General features: G+C 34.5%; 1 protein-coding gene and 1 long non-coding RNA gene across 2 annotated transcripts in view; both read right to left on the bottom strand.

Annotated features, from left to right (window-relative positions):
* Nucleotides 1-24799, bottom strand: part of NALF1 (NALCN channel auxiliary factor 1) — a 731256-nt gene that overhangs the window by 207347 nt on the left and 499110 nt on the right. The gene's annotated exons all lie outside the window — the stretch shown is intronic.
* LOC130455893 (uncharacterized) overlaps nucleotides 1-24799 on the bottom strand; it is a 230490-nt gene that overhangs the window by 56921 nt on the left and 148770 nt on the right. The window lies entirely within an intron of this gene.

The raw sequence follows: 24799 nt of genomic DNA on the forward strand, positions 1-24799 counted from the left end.
TCTCTATGTTATCCCAGGGGAAAAGGGGGTTAAAATCACAGGTATGACGAGCTTCCAGCTTTTTATATCATGATGACTTTGTGAAACTATCAAGAAATGCAAGAAGAAGATTATAATGATGGAAGATGCAATTATGCCTTATTTATGTTGGATTTTCAAGTGAATATTTTGGTTCGGAGAATTCTGGAGACATACCTATCAAACATTATTAATCAGGGGAATCTTAGAAGGCAGAATTATTTTGGTGAGGTATCAAAACTATTTTCAAATAGGATAACACATTTTCAATGCATCATTAGCTTAAGCTGCAAATACAATACTTTCAGGGAAAATTACAAAACATACAAAAAGTGTCATGGACCATCAACAAAACTGGTGACTGAAAAATTATTCATTCCATAGTCTGATTGAGAATATTAGGGAAGGATTATACACTCTTCATCAGTCTGTCTATCCAGATGCTTTCAGAGGATTTATAGTTCTTTTTAAAGATAAAAGTTGTTTAAATGTGTTTATAATCATTAGGAGGGAAGTGGTCTAGTCCTTTTAAAAATCAGAAACAAATTTGACAAGAAGTAGAAATCAACAAATATGAGTAAAGAAATTTTATATTAATGTTGACTATTTGATAAGAAAAGTAATATACTTTGTTTTATTAAAAAAAAAGATGAACTGTTTGGAAAAAAACAGTCAAGGGAACCATGAAGGTGTCCTTGCTGTATAGTTTATAATTTATCTTCCAATTTAAACCAAGTTGAGTAATCATAGTTGAAAAGAAACTTCAAAGAGATGGAAGGGAAGTAATACAACAAACCCCAACAACAACAAAACAAGCTCATCTTCTTGCAAATCAATAAAAAAAAATTACTGGTATTTAGGGTGAAAGCTAAATAATATCAGCTAATATATTGAGAAGAATAAAAGTAAAAGCTTGTTCATTCTAAGTAGGTTTGGAGATTGTGCCCGAGTTTAGTTAAACAGTTCATAGTTGAAATAAAATCCTAGCTGAAAAAGCAGAAAAAGATTATAGAATATGTCTGGTTTAGGTTTGTTTCAATTTCTAAATGGTGTATTAGAATGATTAAGGATATTTTCTAGGTTTTATTGTTTTTGTAAAGAATTATTTTAAATAGAAAAGTCCTAGTGGAACTGTATATAAATCTATTGTAGATTAAAATTAATATCTAAAATACTCCAAATATATTTAATAAGATTTATTAATAATAACTTGAAGAAAAATGGACAATAAAAGGCTAGAGAAACAGAGAGAGCTCACCCAACTGCACATACTGGAAAAAGAGAGAGAGCTAGGGTGTAGTTACCAAACTATATACACATGTTACAAACAAAAACTTGAAGATGAAAGGAAAAGTCATGTTGGGAGATGAAGTCCATGGGTACAAGATTTTCTAATTACACACTATGCACTTAGTAATCCCTGACCATAAAGAAATCTTTAGTTCATAATGGACACTGCATTGTTTAGAATCTAAAGAACAGTTTGAAGGAGCAAATAAAAAGTTAATCAGAAGCTAGCTTTGCAAACCCAAGCTTATAAAATCATTTAATGTTTGAACATTTCAAGTGTATACAACCCTTCATGACCCCATTTGGTTTTTTGTTGTTCTTGTTTCTTTGTTTTTAGCAATGATATTGTAATGATTTGCCTTTTTCTTCTACAGCTTATTTTAAAGATGAGAAACTGAGTCAAGTGATTTGCCCAAGGTCACAAAGTTAGTAAGTGTGTGAAGCCAGATTTGAACTCAGAAAGATGAATCTTGCTGCCACCAAATTTCACAAACTGGATTAAGAATCCTTTTGGTTCTTCCTGGCCTTTCCAGCCCCCTTGGTTCTTGAGTATTTGTCCTCACCCTTGAGGAAGAGTCTCCCATCTTTGTGGGCACATTCCAAAGTTTAAACACATTTTTTTTTACTCTTGGCCAAAATTTAGAAAATGCTGTGAATATCATTTTGAACTAATGTAAATACATGGAACTGAAAAAAAGCTCTTTATTCACCTAGCTACTAACACCATAATTTTGTCAATATGTCATTTAGGGATATAGGGGAAATGCAGAAAGGAAGGATGTAGAACTCAGGAGAAAGGGAAAGAAACCAAAGGAATAAAAATGTCTCTATAATTTTTAATTTAAGAAACACTTTCTTTTATGATTATGAAATTGAACTGCTCACTGCATTTCTTCCAAGAAAAAAAGGAAAATGTCTTTCCATTTTCCTGGTTATTGAGGAGGATACAATATTTGCAGAAAAATGGATGGAAGGTTTCACTGTAAAAGATAAGGAAGAAAAAGAATCTGAAGGAAATGAATAAGGAAGTTAATAGGTATAGATGTCAAACAGAGGAGAAAGAATGAAGGCTCACTGAACACCTAGAGCTGTTGTACAGGAACCCTTAGAGATAGGGAAGATTTTCCTAAGAAGAAAGGAGCTGGAGTCTCCTAGAAGGAGCAGCTTCTTGTACTCTGAGTAATGATGATGCATATCCCTATTTGTTGTCAAGAGAGAAAAATTAGTAATTTTAATTGTTATATATTATCATATATATGTGTGAATGAGGGTGGTTGATTACTCTCTCTTGAAGAATATAAAGGCAGCACTTTGTTTTGTTATGGTTTGTTTGTATTTGTTGACTTATCAACAGAAACACCTACTATCTTCCCAGGTCATATATGTAGGATCTGAGAGGGTGATTCGCATCCCTTATCAAAATTTGTGACAACTCTGTACTTCTTGTAATTTATGTTTGAACCACTAGAAAGGTTAGAAGTTATTTTGAAATACTCCATAAAGATCCTAAAGGGCTGAGATAGAAACTGATGATCTTAGGGGAACAGGTACCCATAGAAAGTAACAGAATTCCTAAAAGAAAGGAAGAATTGATAAGAATGATGACTTAACAAGATAGATTTGGGGAACAATTATTGGATTTCTGGACCATTATTTCAAATGTAGCCATAGTGTACACTTGGTCAAGAATGAAAACCATCTTACAAGAATTGTCAAAAAATGTATTAGTTCAGAGATTTGCAATTTTAGCTAAAGGGCTAAAAATTTAAAAGTATGGAAATGAGAGAAAAGTAAATGGATCTATTTACCAAACTATATATTGAAATCATGTTATTTTGTGACATTTGGAGCATTGATGAGAAACTCCAAAATACAGTCTAGCTAAGAAGCTTCAAGGAATGTGTTAGTAGCATAAAGATGCTGATAAAAATTCAGAAAACAAGATTTCAAAATGTTAAGAGGACTCTCAAATGTGAAATATAAGTTTTTCATAACTCCTTCCAGCACTCAAATTCTATAATTCCAAAGGAGTCAAAATATCATACTAGGTGGATTGTGAAAGGGCAAAAACCAAATATCAAGTGGTAGAGAAGAGGGATAGATAACTTCCAACATGAAGGAGATGGCATTTAAACTAGAGTGAAAAGCAATAGGTTAGACGCAGTAAGAGAAGTAAGCAAATTGTTACCATTCACCAGATAAAAGGGAATGAGGGACAGAACTAGTAGTAATAGAATGTATGGAATATACAACTAGATAGCTCAGTGGATAGAAAGCCAGGCCTAGAGACAAGAGGTACTGGATTCAAATCCAGCCTCAGACACTTCCTAGCTATGTGACCATCCTAGCTATGGCCTGCTCTTTAAAGCTCTTCTGCCTTGAAACCAATACACAATATTGATTCCAAGATGGAAGCTAAGTTTTTTTTTTTTTTAAGAAATATATGGAATAGAAAAGAGAAATAATGTTGAATAAGTGGGAGGGATTTAACAGCGACTCTCATTGGGAAGAAAAAGAAGCAGTGGCATAAAAGATGATAATACAGTTTAAAGTCCAAGTGGAAAATAGAATGATAACATTCACAGAAATAAGAAAGTCAGGAAGAGCAGTTTGGAAAGGAAATGACAAATTTGGTTTGGGTCATATTTTATTTTGGGGAGATATAATTCTGTCTAACAGTTGGAAATGTAAGGTAAGAACTTTGGAGAGGGGCTAAGGGTATGTGATAGAATACAAATAAAAGAGACATATTATGCACATGTGAGTACATGTATGTGTATTATAGCCAAGTAAATATTGAAAGACATACCACCAATCAAAAAAATTGATTCATATTGTTAAGAACCACTATCTAAATTTTATAAGAGAATCTAAAGCAGAAAATATGGCACATAATTCTAAATTATTGGAAAGTATCAATATCTTGGAAATTCAAGTGTAATGTCTTCATGAGAACACAACCATATGTGTTGCTTCTGCATAGCTGAGCACAATATATTATGCGAGTGAATTCATGCCTGCATCTTCAAGTGGTAGCCTGTACAAATGTGTGATGCTGAAACCCATGACCAAAAGCACACTGAAATGATTATTTTGATAAATAACATAAACATAATTTCTATCTACATATAAGTTTCATTAAGGAGGCGTATGGACAAATGGGGATAGGTAGCATCAATAAATTCTCCTCAAGGTCATTAGTTATTTAAAACTAATTAATTAAAAGCCTTTTGAAAATAAGAGCAGGTTCCTAAAACAGGATCTCATTAACTCATTCAAATATTTATTATATAGCTCTCATTTTCCTTAAAGACACACACATTTCTCACAACCAAACCAGAAAATGCAAAAATTTTCATTCAGTTATTTAAGGCCCTAAATATTACAGTTACAAATTACCTCTCTGACTTCATCTGCTACTCTTCTCCAACTTGAGCCCTCCATTACAGACCATCACAGATGGTTTGTCTCCTTATTTTTACCTCAACATTGTTTACTCACTTCTGTCTACTTGCTTTTGCACATGCTATACCTGCCCCACTTCTCCCTTAGGAATGTTCTATTCTAATCTTTTCTTTCTAGCTGAAACCCTTTTCAACATTCAAGGGCTTTATCAAGTCTCACCTCTGCTATATGGTGCTTTGTTCATTCCAACTCAGGCATTTTCCTTCCTCTGAATTTTCACACTTAGGAATGACCTAAATTGTTGTTTAATTTCAAATGTTTATGCCTTGTATTCTCAACTAAAGTGTAGGATTTGAGGGCAAGAAGAATATCTTAGGTATTTTTATATTTCCCTCTATCACTCAGCTCAGTAGAACATATGTGCTAGGCTCTAAATAAATAGTTGAGCTCTGCTCTAAAATGACAAGAGTGAAATGTACCTTTTCAATTTGATAAAATGATTATTGGTCTCATAGCCCTAAAGAAAACGCTAAATCAGTGGCTCAACATCTCTTTCCTTTGGAAGGTAGCTGTTAGTGAAGCACTTTCCTGCTAAGGTAACATTAAGTAATGGAAATCTACAGGAATAACATGTCAGCTTCCCCCCCCCCCCCCATAGTTACTTTTCTGCCAATGTTGTCAAAAGCAACTAGTTGCCTAACTTTAAATCAAAAAGAAATGTTGATCCCTTTCAGTCAGGATTTTTCAATAACTATTTAAAAGGCCAAACTGTTCTTCTGGGTTTAGGAGACTGGTTTTGTTGGTATCCATGCTAAATGTACACTTACATTTTCTATGACAACAGTAGCCACAAGAAACTAAGCTTCCACCTTGGATTATAATGTGCTCATTTGCACTTTAATGAATAAATTAGTATGCTACATCAGTTCTGCTCAGCTATCATGATAAAACTTGCATTTTTATAACCTGTAATCATTTTCACTATAGGCACAAGGGAGAAATTGATTTTAAGTTGACAACCACAAATATTGTTAAATTATTGCATAGATTTGAGAATTTGCAAGTGACTTGTAGAGACATGTAAAAAAAGCCCCTCAAGTCACAATTAAATGCATGGCAATAGAAATAATTGCTTTGATGATGGCTGACATGGCACAAATAAAGAGGAGGTAGACATTCATATATTTAAAATAGCACTTGTAATGAACTAAACTGGGGACAAAGAAACTTTATTTAAATCTGTTAGTGATATTTGTTGTACTAGATTTGAGTCTCAACTAGATTCAAATTGGAGATATGGTATCATATACAAATAAATAAAACTGCCTGAGATAAACACCTAAAATAACTGAAATTTTCTAATCTCTATCTAAATCCATATGGAAAAATAAAATCTTGCTCTCTGGTGATAATGAAATACATGGTCTCTTTATGTCACTAAAACTAATGAAACCTGGATGGTACCCACCAGTTTCAGTGGATTCTTGATTACATGCATAGGGGTTATGTCCTCTTTGGATTATTCAAGGAAAATTTTTCATGACCGTTTTTCTGTCTTCCACTGACAATGTCCAGCCACTACTTCTCACCAGTAGTTAAACAAATGCAATTCTTAGCTTAAATACAAAATAGACAGTGCTACAAAATTATCACAAATTCCAAAACTCAGTTTAAAAAAATGACTAACTTTTTTTGTGCTCTTCTATAGCCATGGATCAAGAAGCAACTATGGTGTATATGGCTTTTGCTAATTTCATGATACTGCAAACATTAATATGTTGTAAAATATATGTGGTATTAAGTATGTGGACAGTCTTACAATTTTAGGACTAGATGAAATTTCCTAAAGCATTCACTCTTAACATTAGAGTCATAGACTTGGTTCTGGCCACTTAGTAAACTGGTACCAAACTTGTTTTTTAAACTCTTATCTTCTATCCTAAAGTCTATTGATTCCTCAGTGTAAGAGCATAAAGGGCTATTTGGGGTTAAGTGACTTGCTCAGGGTCACATTGCAAGGGAAGTGTCAAAGGCCAAATTTGAACTAAAGTCCTCCTGACTACAGACCTGGTAATGGCTAGGTGCTACCTTCCCCTCCTCCTTGCAAATCAAAGTTAATGAGTCCTGAACTTGACTGGTCAAACTAGCAATGGAGTTTAGAGAATAGATGGGAGAGACAATGTGGAGGGTTTCTCAGGCATTAGGAAGAATGCTTACTTTGTTAAGTTTCTGGAAATAATAATAGTTGAGAAATTCAAGTGGCCCATAAATTCAGTAACTCATTTCAACTGCAACTATCAGCTTAAATAGGAGTTTGAAATTGTAAAAGTGTATTTGGGGGCACAGAGATGTCTAATCTTATGATCTTGCCCAGTCTTCAGAATTGCCACTCTGAAAACAACTCCTCTTTTATTATTAATTTATATTTCTGCCTGAGGCATTTGGAAGTTATCACTTGCCCAAGGTTACCTGCTAGTATGTATCAAAGGGAGCACTTGAATCCAGGCTTCCTGATTCTAAAACTGATCCTTTTTAAACTATGCCAAATATATTAGCTTTAGAATTTTCCAAATTATTTCAAACTTCGATTTTAATACTCTCTTTAACACTATATTTCAGTTTACTTGAATGGAAGACTCCAAATCTGTTTTCCTGATTTGATGGGATCAGTGTAGCTTCCTATTTCAAGGCTTATACAATAAATACAAGTGATGTTAAACAAGCTGGACAAGACATTTTATTTTGGTTTAATGAGACTATAATCTTGTAAATAACTATGAACTAAATGCTAAAATTTTAAAGACCTTAAACTAAACTTCCAAATATTCCATTTTGGTTCAAATTGAGATTGTAATACATTTTGACTGGAGAATTAAATATATTATTTTCAATATATTGTAGTCAACATGTAAGGTCTGGCTGATGAGCAACAATTCGTACAGCTAATTTTGCAAAAGATTAAATATTTTCTAGATGAGAATTAGAGGACTACATGAAGACAAAATATAAATTTTCTCAGATTTAAAAAATAAATGATCTGATTTTGTTTCAAATTCTTGACAATAATAGTTTTTTAAAAAAGGAAATTCTTCTTAAAATGCCATTTAAAGTATGGTATTTGAAATGTACGTTTTACAAGGCAAAATAACAATTTAGTCACCACAATACCAATTTGACTATCATTTATGTTTTGACATATGAAAATATTCTTTTATTTATTAAACAGTTGATATTTCAAAAAAAATCTTGAGCTACCTTAATTTTTTCCTGTTCTCTCAAAATTCTCTGAGCAAAAATGCTATTATTTAAAATTTAAAATCAATGAAATAAGCACTGAGTTTGTTATTTTGACTAAATAATCCAAATGCATTCTTTGTCACAATCCCAACAGCCATTCGTAGGAATCATTCTAATGGAAGTAAAAACCAGTTTACAATGAATAAAAATCATTTCGTTATTTTTCGTTATGTAACAAGCTTGAAGATTTTAAAAGTTCAAAAGGAATTTAGTTAATAGTACCAAAAAACAACCAAAGACACACATACATTGAGTTCTGTTACTCACCCCTCTAAATTCTCCTTTCCACTCTTCTTTTCTTCTACAATTTACTAGATCCTGCTATCAGCAGGAAGTCAGTTCAACAATGGTTAATCATTAGCTCAGAAATTTCCATGTTGCCAATGGGTCCCTGCAGAGCCTTAACAGGAATATGGGGAAAATAAACGCTTATGCACATTTTTGGCATTTTATATTTGTTTTAGGATTAGGTGGTCAGCAACAAAGAAACAGGGCACTGGGGTTTAGAATAGTTTTGATTTATACTAAAGTCAATTTTCTTTGCTCTTTGACCATAAAAGGAAACAAGTTAGTTATGACATCTCTACCAATATGTAAAAAATAGACATAAGCAGCTATTTTATAATGAAATAAATATGATAATAGGGTTTGGGGACTTGGTTATTTGTTTACAATGTTCCTGCCAGTTGACCACTTACAAAAATCAATCGGTAACCCAAGTATAAAATTGGTTTACCAATACTTGAGACCACCTAAAGTGTACTCCTGAAGCCACTATGCTTTAAGTTCACTCACCTAATGAGTGAATCAACTTATATGATTTCAATTACTATTTAACTGCTATTTATACATCTCCAGTTCCAACCTCTTATTCTCTCTCTAAATTCACCTCTGATTGTCATGACTTGGAGAATGAAGAACGAAGATAAAAAGCAGAAAGAGATCGCTTTTTTCTTTACTGCCTGTAAGTGGTCCCACATCTCAGTAGTGACCACCCTTCTGACTAGGAATGTGGAGGAAAGGATAAAATGTCCAAGAGAAGGGATTTTGGAGGATGTTGGGTTTGTTACTATTTATTTAGCTTCAATTCTTTTGACTCCAGAGTCAGACAATTAAACAGACTGCTTTAAAGACATTCAAGGAAACCTTTTAATAGAATACAGTACCATTACTGGATATCTTGACCCAACTGTTTACCACATAACACCAAAAACAATATCATTAAAACATGATTTTTCCTTAATCTTTTTCATTTTCTCATTATTAATCCAATAGACAGTCTTCACTACATACTGAGTACCTTACAGTTTTGCAGCAATAAGATGGGATTGAAAGTTCAATTAGGAAGTAACAATGGGCATTACAAAAAGCATTGTGGGTACTATTTGGGCTTTTGTCCTGTATATTGAAAGCAATAAAATAAGCAATTGAATAAACATAGAAAACAGCATTGATGGTCCCAGTGACACATAGAATGGTGATAATCCAAGAATTCTATTGATGGAAACAATCAAAAAATTGTTAGCACTTCCTTACAATTATTTTGAGTTGCAAACAGGAGGCAGAATTAGTTTAACAGAACCAACTTAAATTAATGAAAGACATCTCTGAAGACTAATAGTTACTACTAAATTTAGATGCCTATAAACAGGAAGCCTAAACTGTTTACTATACTTCCTCCATCAAATCACAAACATTTATGTCTTTATCAGACTGTAAGCACAGACTTGTATCATGATGAATAGTTTATGAAAACAGTATCAAACTAAATAATGGAATTCATTTCATCTCCTCATTCATTTTTTTCATGATTTCTTATTACTTTCTGTTCAATACTGTAGTTTCCTATCATAAAACCTCTATCCCATGCAAAAGTAGGAAAAAAATAGTATTATTAGTCATGGGTAATAAGAAACAAATCCGCATTATAGAGTCTACCAGTAGGTACTCATAATGAAATGATTAATTTCTATTGATATTGCTTTGTTGTTATTGGTGGTGGTTTTTTAAATAGAAACTTGGTCATTAAGCCAAGAAGACTTGAATACAAATCAGATCTTTGACAAGTACTGACTCAGTGACTCTGAAAATCACTCTCAATCCTCCAAGCAATTCTTTATATAAATTGCAAAAAAGGTGCTGATTGACTTGACTAAGACTTCCCAATACCAATGAATCAATACTTACTAACATCACTTTTTTATTAGCAAGACTTGTAATGTGAATGAGTGTGTGTGAGAGAGAGTCAGAGAGAGACAGAGAGAGACAGAGAGACAGAGAGAGGCAGAGACAGAGACAGACAGAGAGAGAGGGAGAGAAAGAGAGAGAGAGATATGGAAGGAGAAGAAAGATGAAAAGGACTAAGAATGGTAGATCAGGGAAAGAATATGCAGTAAGATTTGGAAAGTGTTTTTCCTTCACTGATTGATTAAAGAATATAATTGAGTTTATTGGTTCCATGATGAATTCAAAGTACAGCAACACATCTGCTTAATATAGCATCTGATGTGTGCTAGTTCCAGCTACTTTTTGTTTGGGTTGTTGAGGTCTACTGCATGAAGACCCATGTTGAATTTAAGCCCTAGTGTGTGATGAGAGGCAGTGTATTAAAGCAGGTAGTACAAGTATTATTATTCCCATTTTACAAATGAGAAAATTGAAGTTTGGAGAGGTCAAGTGGACTGGCCAGTGTATATTATGTGTTAGTTATTGTTCTAGGTGGAGGTATAATGAAACAAGAATGAAGTGGACCTTAGTCTCTAGGAGCTTGATAACATTCTATTACTGGGATCTGTGAGTTGTGTGTAGAATTGTTCTTTTACTTCCCTAATGTGGTTACAGTCTTATCATTCATGCATCTGTTGTGTTCAGTTGCTCTGTCTTGATCCAAAAGAATTTATCACTCAAGCTCTGTTCACTTCAGGCAAAACCTTTATTGGGGTTAGAGGGGGGGAGGGGGCCCAGGCTGGTGGTAGGAGAGCTGCTGCTACTTTTTGGGAATGGAGCCACCTTGTGCTGGAATAATGAGGGATCTGATTTTATAGAGAAAAAGTCAAGGTCCCGTGGCCCAGGGCTGTAGGCTAGGTTTGAGGAGGTGGACAGGCACTTTTATAGCTCTATACAGGTAGAAACTAAAGGAATTTCCTCTGATGGGCATCCCTTGAATAGCTAGGTGTTCTGATAAGCGCCTGGTCTTGGACTGGGGCTCAAGAAGATGTCATTTGGTGCTCAAGGGTTCCATGATCTATAAGCATCCTTAGCCTCGGATATGTACAGGAACCTTGACTACAGCTTAGTTTGATGTCATTTGGTGCGTGACTCAAGGGTCCAGAGGTTCTACTTCCCATCACATCAATCTGACTGAGGAGCAAGAAAGGTTTATTTCCTTTCTCATCTCTGGTTACTAGCTTCTACCTCCCCCATTCATTTGCCATCTACTGGTGTCAGAATCCAGAGGACCACGAATTTATTTCTTGAGATCTCAGGAGTCTTTCCACTGTCCCTCTGCCTCTCAGCTAATCAATTTGGTTCTTGCACCCTACTTTGACAACAAAGTTTTACCATATCTACAAATGATATGATGGCATAGAAGATTAAGAGTAATAATAAATGCAAAAGGAAAAAAAGAGAGCAAAATAGGAAAGGAAAAAAGAAAGGACATTATGGAGTAATAGAAACCTGCTAGGAATTGGTTACAGGAGGAGGACAGGCAAAATGAAAGCTGTCTCACTGCTCTTGATTAATCTTAGTTTAAACATTTATTACATTGAAAAAGTAAGTTTGCATGGTCAGCCGCCTCGACTTTGCTACTGTGTATCCTCTAATATAATGAAAGATTGCAGAGAAGCACCTCAGTTAGTTCTTATTGAAAAGATACAAGCTGCACAGCCCTGTATTAACTTGTCAGGAATTGAGGTTCAGGTTTTAGGCTTCCCTGACATCCTCCCAGAGGTAAGGGAATAGGAAGGGGAAAAAAGCTGACAAGCTTCTGACCTGACTATATCGATCATGACTTTCCTATATGGCTATAATTTCTTCTGGCTGACAACATGAGATAGAACAGAGATTTAAAAAAAAACACAACCAAAAAAGAACCTCAGTATTTTCCTTCTCCAGTGGAAACCTTTGTTGAGGATTGAGGTTCTATATGAAGTAATAACTGAACACACATATCATAAAGCATCCTCATGAGCCTCCTGGGCTCTGTGGGACCTCCTCCATAAATCTACTGAACAAGCACATTTCTAGAAGTAGCAGGTCACTAGGAAGGGTTTCCAAACTAGGGAGCATAATGAAGACTATTATTTGTTTAAAATTTTCTACAAAAATAAAGTTAATCAAGTGGCTTGATTACCCTCCATAAGAGTTGTACACTATCTTTGAGTAGTCAATTCCACCTGGGGAATCAAATGGCATGGGTCTATTTGCTCCCACCCACATAGGATCAACCACTTCTCATTCAGAGAGTGGTCACAAGAACTAACTTATGGATGAGGTCTTTCTAACACTGGGTGCTGCTCTGGAGGAATTCCATCTTTGGTGGAATGATGAGCTTTGGCTTCTGACTGTAAATTTTCCATGAAGTCTTTCAAGTATTTTATTCTCCACTTTGCCCTCAGAAGAGTCTCTGTTTTTGCAACAGCATTAGCTAGCTATTATGCTCTCTAGCACTGCCTTTATAAATTCATAGGTTTAGAGCTGGAAGGTACCTTAGAAGTCATCTGGTACACCCTCTTCCTTTTTCAATTAAGGAAACTAAGTCACAAAGAAATAAAGACATATTGGTAGTAAGGGGCAAAATTATAATTTGAACTGAGTTTTCTGACTCCAAATCTCTATGCTCTCTACATGATCTTTTCATTCAAACTTGGGCACCTTTCCAGTCCCCTATATAATCCATTTAGTATCACTTCAAAGCCAAAATTATCAGAACAAAATTTGTTTTAACTATGAAAACCTATTCAAATAACAAGTACAAAATACTAGTATTCATTACCCTCAGAATACCTGTGAAATAATAAAATAAGACCATTCCATTAAGTTCTCTAGTTTTTGTTTTCAAATGACTATGGGAAAATATCTTCATCTTGAGTTCAAATGGTTGATAATTGCTGCTGAAATTCACCTACCACAACACAAAAATAGGAGAGGTAAAACCCCTAGATTTGGGGTGTCTTACACATTCAGGAAAAAAAAAACACAACTAAAAAGTTCAACCTAGATTAGGATTCTAATAAGGCTTCATAGAGAAAAAAATTACAACAGAGACAGAGAACTTTTCATTGATCACAATCTTATGCATTCTCTTGGGCTATAAAATTTCAAATTTAAATTAAAAATTTGATTCATAATCTCATGTTTCTTTCAATGTCATAAAAGTTGAACAAATCTAGTTAAGCAGAATGATAAAATTACACTACCCTAGTGGAAACAAACCAAGTTAACTAGACTCTATAGGTGAGCATTGGAGAACCATTTAGAGACTGTGTGCCCAAATTGCACCTTCAAGTCACCTGTGAGCACCCCCCTACCCTGTATTGTCCCAGAAAGCAGAGGGAAGAAGTGCTCAGGTTGGTCTGCTGGGCAAAGGGACAGGGCATGCAAAAATGTTCTCAGGCATAATGGAGAGGGGGAATTCAGCATGCTGGGAAATGGGTACCATGTCTTTGCCTATAGGTAATTCAGTTCTGGTTACAGATCAAACAATATTTAGAGAATTCATAGTAGGTTGATTGAGGGTGAAGAAATTTATTATCACCAAGATAATCAAGAAGTAGGAGATGGTTAGGATTCCTCTTGGGTAGGTTGAAGTCCCCTTTGGATTCTACCTGAAGAATGTCAATCACCCCTTCATAGTATTATTCAGGTTCTGGTCAGGTGCAATTAATATTTACAGAAGACAGACACTGAGTTAACCAAAAGTTGCAGGAGGAATGGACCTTAGCACAAAATGATAAAAGTGAACAAAAGGAAATCAAAAATAAAAATTCTCATTACAAACTTCTGTTTCTCCCCAAAATAGAATATTGTGAGCAATAGTCAAAGGAAGTTCATTTGAGCCTGAGGATATCTCATGCATTCTCTAGTAGTAAACTAAAAGATTTGAAAACAGAGAGGCACATAGAAAACAAACAAAAAACCTGTTAATTTTTATGGAGGCAAATTAAAACAAACTGCCAGGCAAGAAGGAGAAAAATGATCATGTACTAGCAAGCTGAAAAGAATACTATTCCCTTTCTAGCACCAGGTTCTTATTTTTGAAACTAAATGTTTATCAGTCCTAGGCAAAAAAAAAGCAAATCTGTGAACTTGCCAAGCAGACAGAAACCTGTGTTTTGTTTCCTTAGATTCCAAAGGGATGTTGTGGGCAGGAAAGAGAACTTTTGCAAATATAAGTCTGAAAGGCTGATCATTAAGCATTCAAAATCTAGTATGTAATATACTTACAGAAAGATAGTGTGGACTTTGCTGTTAAGACATTCAGAGTGCTTGCTTTGGCAGCACATATACTTAAAAAGACATTCAGAATTTTGCAATAGGTGACTGGGGTGGTGTTAGGGGTGTTTCTTTCTTTCCTGGAAAGAATGCCTTATTTTTCTGAGTCTCCAGGGAAGGAATCCAAATGTTTTCCTGAGAACATTTGTCTATTATACACACACTTACTATGAGGTCATAGAATCAGAGATTTAGAATGGGAAACAGTCTCTAATATCTTTTTTTCAACTCCTTCATGACTTAATCTGATATCAAGTCTCTCTACCTTTTTCTCCAGGGCAATCTCAGTTCATATTTCAAGAATTATTCTAAAGAATTCCTTCAGCACTTTCCATAAGTTGTATTATATAGACACAAAATAAATAGTTGAATTTTGTTATGCATCAAGTGTCAAAAAATGCATTTCCAGTAGAAAATTGTTAACACCTTAGGTTTCTTAATTTATTTAAGAAATCTGCACATCTGTGCATAATCTGGGGGATTTAGATGCTTGCCTAGGTTAGCCTATACTTTAATCAGGCCTGGAGCAAGAAAAGTAGCATACTGTTAAGAGAAAAGTCATAGAACTGAGATTCTAAAAGCTATACCCCACCTCTGTAAACTTAAACCTTCTCATTTATAAAATAATAGCTTATAAAAATAGCAAAGATGCATATAGCATTGTGTTAGGTATGGCCACAAGAGGGCAACACAAGCCCATGTAAATGACATTATTTTAACCAACTAAAAACAAACATTTCAAATTTCAAATTCAAACATTTCAAATTAGTTTGAGTATGGGTAAGTGTCAATGCCACCAACAAATATGCTGCAGATGGACAATGAAAGAACTGATAAATAGAAATACGCAAGGTATAGTTTTATCTATATCTGTATCTATTTATATCTATTTCTCTCTCTATAACTTTCTTTTTGTTAAATGATGCCTTCTCCACTGGAGGGAGGCGATGGAGGGAGGGATATTTTTATGTAACAAACAGCAAAAAAAGATGTGTCTGCCTCTTCTGTTGTGTCACAATGATGTTTAATATCTTTAAAAAGAATTCTAGCCCTATTCAAATTCAACTAATCTCTCTTCCGAAGTTCTAAAACTACCCATTACCAATGCTTTCCTTTCAGAATGTATCCCTTTTAGGACTATTTAAAAATGGCTGCACTACTATTACTAATCTTACTGTTAGTCCAGTTTCACAGATGCTTTTTTTCTTGTATGCCTTCCTACTTAATCATATTTATTTGACCTAAAAAAGCTACACTTGACATTTCTACATTCCCAACCACTGCAAACATTTGGGAAATCTTTACTACAAACCTCATTTTCTCTTCAAGTTCTGCCAAGGACAGTTTGGTGACATCAGTACTTCTCTCGGGTTCTTTTCACAGAAACAACTGAACAATTTCCTCCTTGCAAGTGAATGGATTAGTTTGAATTCATTTGAGCAGTTTTCCTTCTCTTCTATGAAATGAGGTGGTTGAAGATCATTTCTAAAATCCATTCTAGAAGACACTAGAAGTACTTCTCGTGTAGTGCAGCTTGGAAAGAAAGCACTGATGACCACCTGCCCAGTGGAGGGTTCCTTGTATATAGAGGCATTATACAGTGTTAGAGCCCTATGGGATCCTAGAGGGGCCATCTAGTCCAACTTCTGCTGCTGAGGCTGTTCAGTCATTTTTTAGTTGTGTCTGACTTTTCATGACCCAATTTGGGTTTTTCTTGGCAAAGATATTGGAGTGGCTTGTTATTTCTTTCTCCTGCTAATTTTATAGATGAGGAAACTGAGGCAAACAGGCTTAAGTGACTTGTCCAGGGTAACACTTCTAATAAATGTCTCAGGCAAGCTTTGAACCCCTCACTATAGTGAATCCACTTTACAGTGCTTTGTTTGCACCCAGAATTGTATTTATGAAGCTTTCCCCTTTTACATCCATTGTGTGTGTGTGCTTGTATTTGTATGTGAATATTTTTAAACTTTTAATAAATGTTAATAATAATAAACACCATCAAGTACAGTGGGTTTATAGCACATCTGAAAGGTTGAAGGGACATTAGTTTTTCTATCTGTTTTAAAATTAAGAAAATATGGATGTAGGAAAAGAAGACTTTTTAAAAATCAGAACCTCAAATCACAAGACCTTCAATACACAGTTTGGAAGTCTTCCAGTCTAGATGAGCAACAGAGTTTGAGGGCATTTCATTTTGTTTTATTTAAACTGCATACATGTAATGTATTCTTAGGAAGCAAACATCCATTATCAGCGCAGATCATCATGTGCTCTGCAATTAGAGTTGCCTAAGATTTTGATAAATAAGCATCCAGGTCAAATAGAAGCCTCTAGGTGTCCTTGAAGCTTTTCCCTATTAATCCCATTATGCATGTTGCCTGTATTTGTATGTAAATATTTAAAACCCCTAAAATATTAATAATAAACACCTCCAAGTTCAGTACATAGAGAAGCATTGAGCTACTGTGTTAACTCCAAGGCTAGCCAGGTCTCCCTGATTTACAGGTCAGCTCTCTATTTTCAGCCCTTGCTGCCTATTGTGGGCAGCTGAGTGGTGCAGTGGAAAGACTGTGGGGGTTTGAGTCAGGAAGACATGAGTTCAAATATAACCTCAGAAATTTATGTGACCCTGGACAAGTCACTTATCCCAGTTTGCTCAGTTTCGTTATCTATAAAATGAGCTAGAAAAGGAAATCACAAAACACTCCAGTAGCTTTGCTAAGAAAACCCCAAATGAGGTCACAAAGAGTTGGACAGTCCTGAAAATGACTGATCTGCTGCCTGTTCTATTATTATTATTTATTATTATTATTATTGCTATTATGTCAGAGGAGCAAATGTCACTCCTTTCAGAAATTCAGTTTTCACATCTGTAAAAATACAAGAGTTGAACTACATGACCTTTGACATCCCTTCCATCTCTAAATCTTTTGTCCTATAATCCCAAGATTGTGCACAGGGTTAACTCAAGAGAATGTTTTGGACAAAAAGTTAAGATTACTATTATTTGGGAGAACCATTCTTCTTAGGTAGCACGATGAACAAGGTAATGAGCACTTCTTTGAGTCAATAAAGCATGGTTAAAAGTTCCCCTTTGTCTATGTTTAAACAGATTAGTTATTCCTTTTTAAATGTACATTAAGGAGCTATTGTGAGAAGGAGAAGTATTTTTTCTTAACAGGCACCTTGGACCTTCCTTACAAACAGCCTCTGAGAGGTCCCTTACACTTGTACCTCAAAAAACACTTCATGTTCTGGTGATTGACAACCCAGAAATAACCATAGTAGTAGGCTGTTAATTAATTATAGCTTCTCTTATCACCATGGAGACTGCCTAAAACAAATAACAATGCTTCCAAATGTCCTATTCCCAAACCAGGACTCTATTTTGTTATTGCTATAGTAACTCCCCATTAGTTTCTGAAAATCATCTTGAATGTCTATGTTTCTACAATGCTTAAATGGCAATTTATTGTTTTCCTTCTTCCCCCTTCCCACTGGTCTCCAAAGGCACATGAGGCCCTTGGATTACTGGGGTTAAGCAGGCTCTGCGGCTGAAGGGAAGGAAACGAAATGAAATCGATTGCATAAAGTTGACCTCAAAGTAGTCATCAAATTTAATACAGAATTTAGAAGTTCATGTTTTGCCCAAGGGGCTCTACTAATCATCTTAAAACTTTATCATCTTATGGTTTTCCTCACAAGTGACTCCGGAGACCCATTCCCAAGGTTTTGTCCACATAGAACAGAGATGTTTTGGTGCCAGCTGGCAAAAGCTCCCAAGAAACTTCTCTTCAAATTCCATTGTGAGCAATTACATCTTAGAAATAGTCAAATGCTCAAAATTAGGGTATAATTTATTAATTGTACTAAGGAAGTCATTTGGAAAATGCAGATTAAATAATATAATTAAATAGTAACACAATAACAAAATATAAAAATAACAATGCAGATTAAATTTAAAGCTGTCATGCCAAATGAGCCAGTAGTTAAACGTATACTAAAACACCATGAACCTAGAGTATCTTTTCTTTCCTACTTCACAATTCATTTCTAAGAAGCCTTCTTTTATGAATTGTACATTATTCTGAAGGTTCTCTCATCCCGTGGCTGCCTCTAGGAATGTCTATTCTGCCCACTCCGATGTTTCATTGTGGTGTAGTGTTAGTGACCTAGTGTGCTGGGACACAAGACTCTGGAGGTATAAGATCTGGTAGATTATACCTAGGATTATAGATCTATTGCTGGGCTATCATAGTCCATGCTTCTGATTTTACGGAGGAGGAAAGTCAAAGGTAGTAGTAAATGGACGAAATGAAGACGTGAACTCAGTTTTCCAGGCTTCAAATCCAGGGTTCCTTCTATTGTACTATGGTCCCTGCCTCCAAGCTAGAAAGTATTCTAATGTAGTCAAAATATTATCTAGTAGTCTTGGATGAAAAAGTTAAAGACCAGCAGTTTGGCTAATGGGTGATGAATTCTCCGATAAAGATGACAATTCTTAAGTAAGCCTAAAACAAATGACTCAAGAAGACACGCCCTAACACTAAGGCTTTGCTGGTGGAGTTGTGAATTAATCCAACCACTCTAGAGGATAATCTGGAACTATGCCGAAAGAACGATAAAAGACTGTCTGCCCTTTGATCCAGCCATAGCACTGCTGGGTTTGTACCCCAAAGAGATAATAAGGAAAAAGACCTTCAAGAATATTCATAGCTGTGCTCTTTGTGGTGGCCAAAAATTGGAAAATGAGGGGATGTCCTTCAGTTGGGGAATGGCTGAACAAATTGTGGTATATGTTGGTGATGGAAAACTACTGTGCTCAAAGGAATAATAAAGTGGAGGAATTCCAAGGAGACTGGAACAACCTCCAGGAAGTGATGCAGAGTGAGAGGAGCAGAACCAGGAGAACATTGTACACAGACTGATACACTGTGGTACAATCGAATGTAATAGACTCCTCCACTAGGGACAATGCAATGATCCAGGCCAATTCTGAGGGACTTATGAGAAAGAACATTATTCACATCCAGAGAATAAACTGTGGAAACAGAAACACAGAAGAAAAACACATGATTGATCACATTTTGATGGGCATATGATTGGGGATGTTGACTTTAAATGATCAATCTGTTGCAAATATTAATAATATGGAAATTGTTTTTGAACAGTGATATATGTATAACCCAGTGGAATTGCTTGCCAACATCAGGAGCGAGGAGGGAAGAGGGGAGAGAAAGAATATGAATCATGTAACCATGGAAAAATATTCTTTTTTTTTTAACCCTTACCTTCCGTCTTGGAGTCAATACTGTATATTGGCTCCAAGGCAGAAGAGTGGTAAGGGCTAGGCACTGGGGGTCAAGTGACTTGCACAGGGTCTCACAGCTGGAAAAAATATTCTAAATTAATTAAATATTTTTTTAAAAAAAAGAAGACATGTCCTAGATAAAAGGTGAGCTATTTATTATATGTTTCTCTTTTTTAAAGTACAAGTAGGCTGGATTTCAATTGGCTGTTCAATTTGATTGTGTACTGTACTATTTATTTATACTTAAGTGAATTAAAAGTATTTTCCTGAAAATTTGAGATTAATGTTTACCTATGCATTAAGGCAATGTCTCTGAGTTCAAAGATGAAAAAACTTCTGATCACAAAAAAACTACCAAATGATATGTGTTGCTTGTTCACCGTGGCCTTTATAATACTAGAATGTAATTGCATTCTCCATGGCCATAACAAAAATATCATTCATTACTAACTTGCTATATAATTATTTGTGATATTTCTAGGTCATTAACTTATGAAATAAAAAGGCATTGATGCATTTAAATGTCTACAATATTCATGCTATAACAACATAGTACAAAAATCTCCCAAACTCTCAAGGTGTTATGTAAAAATAATATTATGCAAATGAAATGACTTATTTCTTCCTAATTTTATTTGGGGTTAGATGTCTGAATTCTAGTCCATTCTTGTACTGATTATAAAAACAAGAAAGTATAAAGCTAGAAGAAATTATGCCCAGAAGAGACAGTTATATAGAATGGTCCTTAAGAAACAGGACTTTGAAATATTCCCCATGGACAAAGAAATGAACGAGAGTGCAAAGAGTTAAAAGTATTTTTAGGCAGTAATAAAAATAATAATAGCTAAAATTACGCAGAACCTATTATGTGCCAGGAACTGTGCTAAACCTTTATAAGTATTATCTCGTTGGATTCTTCCCATTTTATAGTTGAGGAAACAGGCAAATAGAATTTAAATAATTTGCCCAAGGTCATACAGTTTCTCTGACTGGATTTAAACTAAGGTCTATCTGACCCTGAAATCAGCTTGTTGTCCACTGTACCATTTAGTTGCCTTGGTAATATTTTTCAATGTGCATTAAACAAACAAAATAAGCTTACCTATTCAACCCAAGCCCCTATCTCTCTCCAATTGTGTATTTCTATTTTTTTTTTTAATCTTTGGCAATCCTGAAATTTCAGAATTTTTTTGGTATTAAAAAAACGACAAAATTAGAACAGAAAAGAAGGCATAGAAGAAGTGTGCAACCTATAAACAAAGTCTTGTATTTCAGAATTTAAGAATAAAAGCATAGACAATTTAAAACCATAAATACGATAATGACTAATTTGTCACATTTTTATTAGTAAACTGTAGATTAAAGATTTGCTTTCATCATTCCATCAACCCTTCTGTTGCCTCTAATTCTGAATTATTTTAAGGTCAACTTGGGCTCTTATGGAGATAAACTAGTGATTTCCAGAAGGATGAAGATCCTTGAAATGAGTTGAATTGTATATGCATGTATTTTTCTAATTAATTTGCTAATAAATTGAAAAACTTTTGCACCATATGTTCACAGAATAAAAGAAAATGAACATAAATATAAAATGTTGAACTCTTGTAGCATTAAAATCTTTCATGTAAAACCTTACTAACAAAAGGACTATTTCAATCACTAGAAATTTTAATACAAGGAGATTAATTTAGGCAACTATTTATGGATTTAATTGTCCCCAATATGGAAGAACTGGTTGCTAAAGTATGAATTTTCTGAACCTTGGAAAGAAATATTCATACTAAATAATAAAGGAAAAACCAACTTTGGGTATAAAATTGGGGAATGTAGATTTCAGAATTCAGTAAAAATAAGTATGGAAACAACGCAAACAAATTCTCTATGGGAAATCAGTATTGAGGGATGAGATGATTTCCAGAATGAAATTCTAATGACATAAACACAAATGAAGAAAATGTAAAATCAAGTAAGATTAGGACTTGTGACTTAAAAGGATATCTACAGCCATAGAAAGAGCTGATGGAGTTTGATAGGAGACTGAAGCATACAATTTTTCACTTAATGTACATCACAGATTTTTTCCCAATATAAATCGTATATATCTTTGACAATATGATGAACATGGAATTATATGTGATATGCTAGTACATGTATAACCTAGATCATATTACCTACTCTCTTAAGGAGAAGGGAGGAGTGGGAAGGAAGGAGAAAACATGGAACTCAAAATGTCCGGAAATTTTTATTAAATTTTAAACTACATGTAATTTGGAAAAAATATATATAAAAATTAAGACATGTATCATCCAAAAAATTCAAGGAGGATCTCTCTCTCTCTCTCTCTCTCTCTTTGTTGATGATATAAACACAGAAGATTGAAAGGGTTCTGTAAGAATACTGTCTGGAAAACATTTTGACAAACAGATAATGCAAAGTATCTGAATTGTTAGGAAATGAAATAGCCATTAATGATCTAAAATAATGTATAACCAAAAAGTAACTTGATTTTAAATTGAGGAATACAATACTTGTTCTTATATTTAATACATCTCTCTTCTCTTCTAGGAGCTTATTTCAAATCAATTTTGAAGCAACATTATTAAGTCCTTAATTGGGAAGAGTTGAAAAGATGTATACTTTCTCTCACCAAACTTCTGATTTTCACTCTAAGATAGTAAACAATTTATTTTTGCAACTGATGCAAAGAAAGAGACTCAGTTAAATTGTCCTCTTGCAAATGTTTTTTTTTTTTTTAATCACAGTTAGATTTTATGAAACCTTAGAATTGAGAAAAAATACATGGAAACAAGGGAGGGTAGTCTCAATGACTTGCCCAAATTCATACAGCTAGTTAAGTGGCAGAATTTCTTAGACTTGATTCGTTTAATTTCATACCCAATTCTCTTTGCATAATACTCTCACAAAATGTTCTAACATTTTAATTATTATTTAAACCTTTATATATTTGTTATTATTTTAAGTGAACAGTGCCTTTTCTTGGAGAATTAGTTAGCAAAAGGATCTAAAGAAGGGAAAAAAGAAGGAAAATTTACCTTCAATCATATGATACAAATAAATTAATGTTCTAGTCCCTGTACTGAAAAATACAAAAACAATTTAACTTTCAAATGAGTCAAATACAGAATACATTTTCCTTTCTTAAGGAAGCTAGTGGTTTAAGTTGATATTTGGAGCTGAAGTTAATCAATTTGACCTGAAAGTTCAAATCCTTTCTAAGATAGTTATTAGCTGTGTGGCTATGGAAGTCATTTGACCTCTGTCTACCTGTTTCCTTGTAAAATGGGGTTAATAAAAGCACATGTCTACCAACATTACCATGAGGATAAAATGAGATAATTGTAAAATGTTTTATAGACCATAAAGTGCTATATAAATATTAGATATTATTACTATTATAAGTCTTAAAAAGGAAAGAAATTACATTTGTAAATTCTCGTGTTTTTTTCACTTCAATTATGATTTTAAACAAATTCTTCTTTTTAAACCCTTACCTTCTGTCTTACAGTCCATACTGTGTATTGGTTCCAAGGCTGAAGAGAGGTAAGGTCTAGGCAATGGGGGTTAAGTGACTTGACCACGGTCACATAGATGGGAAGTGTCTGAGGCCAGATTTGAACCTAGGACCTCCCATCTAGGCCTGGCTCTCAATCCACTGAGCCACCCAGCTGTCTCCTAAAATAAATTCTAATAAATTCAAATGAAAGGGAAAATGATATTACAGGAACAAATAAATTCTTGGAAATGAATTGTGACCAGAGCAATAGAGATATTCAGCTGGCTTCTTCAACTCCCAAGTTTACATGGTCATATGTTAAACCAGACCCTGTTTTGCTGGAGATTCTGATTGCCAGGCAATTCCTGGAAAGCATCCCCTCTAAAGGACACAGTGGTTTCATAACATATCTTCTCATTCTTATCACTCAGTAATGATATGAACAGAAGGGTTCTCTCTTAATCAAAACCGAATGAGAAAAACAAAACAAAACAGCACAATGAACTTTCTGTAATCTGAGAAGTCTACTAGAGTAATACATCTAAGAGAAAAAGAAAACAAAATAAATGACTCCAGCATAACTACCTAGCCACTTACGAATACCAAGAAAAAAGTCTTCCTGTTAACATTAATGGCAAGCCACACATTTCAGTTTTGAAAATCTGAATGCATTCTGTCATTAGGTCATATAAAATAGATATATTTTGTAAGCTTCAAATTTGAGTTCGATCATGGATCCTTTCTTTACTGTGAAAATTTTCTTAGGAAACTACAGTGTCAAAATTAAGAACTATTTAATGTTAAACGACACTTAAAATGTTTTCTTCCTAAATTCAAACTTTAACCTAACTTTTAGAGGGTTTATAACAAGTGCATCCCGTTATTGACAAAGAGAGTGTAGCTTTGCCCAGATGGAAGACAAGAATCAAGGATAATTGTGCGGGAAAAGCTCAATGTAATGGAAAATGTTGGGGAACTTTTGACCCACAAAGAGGGAAAGGAGGTCAGAGGGTATTTAGATATGTTGCAGTACCAAGGGTGAGCTTGTTGCAAGGGAAGGGTTTAATCATGCAAAGTGGAGCCTTGTCTTGTCTACTAATGTGGGAAAGGCCTGACTGCCTAGAATTTGCTGCCACATACTGGGATTGGGTGAATTTATCCCCTTTCTACTTCCTCTCCTTCCTCTGCCTGCCAAACTGACATCCCTTATTACTCTTGTATCTTGCTTATTTGCTGTCTGTACTTTTATAATGAATTTTGTCTTCAGATAAAGATAAGGTTATTTTTATTGTATTTTGAGGGAGCATTAGCTATAAAGGAGTGAACCACATTATGGGAAAGTACAAAGATATACTTAATTGTGAATTTTTTTTCTTCCCTCTCCCCCCAAACTCTTCCCCTTTTTTCCTTTATCCCTTTCTCTCTGTCTCTCCTTCCCTGCTGTATCTCTGCCTCTCTCTCTTTTT

The sequence above is a fragment of the Monodelphis domestica genome, chromosome 8 (genome assembly GCF_027887165.1).
Source record: "Monodelphis domestica isolate mMonDom1 chromosome 8, mMonDom1.pri, whole genome shotgun sequence".
NCBI classification, from domain to species: Eukaryota; Metazoa; Chordata; class Mammalia; order Didelphimorphia; family Didelphidae; genus Monodelphis; species Monodelphis domestica.